The sequence below is a fragment of the Elephantulus edwardii genome, unplaced genomic scaffold (assembly GCF_000299155.1).
Source record: "Elephantulus edwardii isolate Elephantulus edwardi_28Jun2011 unplaced genomic scaffold, EleEdw1.0 scaffold00041, whole genome shotgun sequence".
NCBI classification, from domain to species: Eukaryota; Metazoa; Chordata; class Mammalia; order Macroscelidea; family Macroscelididae; genus Elephantulus; species Elephantulus edwardii.
In genome coordinates this window covers 4,522,134-4,523,945 of record NW_006399791.1, presented here as the reverse complement: position 1 = coordinate 4,523,945, position 1,812 = coordinate 4,522,134, and positions in this window count along the sequence as shown.

The following is a 1,812-nucleotide window of genomic DNA, read 5'->3' as shown; positions in this document are numbered from 1 at the left end:
AGAAGAACGGATGTCTTTGAATTGTGATATTGAAGGAGTACTGAATATAGCACGAACTGCCAAGTAAATCCAAACAAGTCTGTCTTGGAGGAAGTGTAGTTTAGAGTGTTCCTTAGAAACAAGGATAGTGACTTTGTTTCACATACACTGGGCATGCTATCAGGAGGAGGAAATCATCCTAGGAAAAGTAGAAGATGAGTGAAAAAGAGGAAGATCTTCTGTAAAATGACAGTGATTGCATCAATGGGCTTAAACACAGCAGAGATTGTAAGGATGGTGCAGAATTTTGTTCTGTTGTGCAAATAGGATTGTTGAGTCAGAGTTAACTGGATGGCACTCAGCAACACCAAGTAATGAGAGGAGGCCTGGTGGCACAACAGTTAAGTATTCAGCTGCTGACCAAAAGATTTGTGTTACCACTCACCAAGACCTGGCAAAAGACCCTTGAAGATTACAGATAAGAAAACTACCTTGTCATGTAAAATATCTGAGTCAACATCTACTGGATGAGTATGAGTTATTGTTGCAAACAACTAGTAATGACGTTAGTATCTCTTCATGTGCCTTTTGGTGATTTGTGCCACCTGTGCCTGCTGGAGCCAGATGCCACCTGCACTGCCAGATGCCACCCACACCATTATATGTGAATGCTTGTTTGTCTTTATGGTTTGTGTTTATGGATACAACACTTCTATGGCAGTTTGTGTAGGAGTGATTTGCGTGTTGCTGCTTATTTTATAGCTTAGGTGGGTATATGCTTGCTTGTTTATTGTTTGCTATTCTGAGTACCGCACTTGTCTGTCAGTTTGCTTGCAGGTTGCTGTGATTCTGGAAGCTGTGCCACCAGTATTTCAGATACCTGCAGGGTCATCCATGGCGGACATCTTTCAGCAGAGCTTCAGATAAAGACAGACAGAGAAGCAGGAGTGGCCATCCACTTCTGAAAAAGCAGGCCATAGGGTTTCTATGAACAATAGAAGAACAATGTTAGATATAGCACTGGAAGTAGAGATTGGAAAACACTAAAAAAATAAGGCGAAATGGCTGCAAATAGTTATTAATAATTGAAATACAGAATGTAAGAAGCATGAAGAAAATAGAATGTTGTAAAAAATTAAATGGAACACACAAAGATTGACATTCTAGGCATTAGTAAGCTGAGATGAACTGGTATCGGCCACTTTAAATTGATAATCATGTGATCTATTATCTGGGAATGAAAACTTGAGAAAGGAGGGTGTTGCATTCATAATAAAAAAAAATCATCTCAAGATCTATCCTGAAGTACAATGCTATGAGAGTGATAGGATATTATCCCTAAGCTTATGAGGAAGACTTGTTAATACGACTATTATTCAAATCTATGCACCAACAACTAAAACCAAAGATAAGGAAATTGAGGATTTATATCAGCATTTGCAGTCTGAAATTGATTTAACATGCATTCAAGGTTGATTGATAATAATTGATGACTGGAATGAAAAAGTTAGTAACAAAGAAGGAGGACCAGTAATCAGAAATTACAGACTTGATGACAGAGGTGAGCTGGAGATCAAATGATTGCATTTTATGCACTCAATGCTTTATTCACAGCAAAGACTTTTTTTTTAAACAAAGCGCAATACGTGGCTGTACACATGGACCTCACCTGAAGACATGTCGCATTGGGAAAATTTGCTGTCAAGGATCTTTCCAAAGTGCTAAAGGTGGATCATGGACCTAGGACTAAAACCAAGGACTGTAAATTTCATTCAAGAAAAGCTTGGAAAAACTTTAGTAGTCCTAATCCACAACATAAAGAGTCTTCCCAGT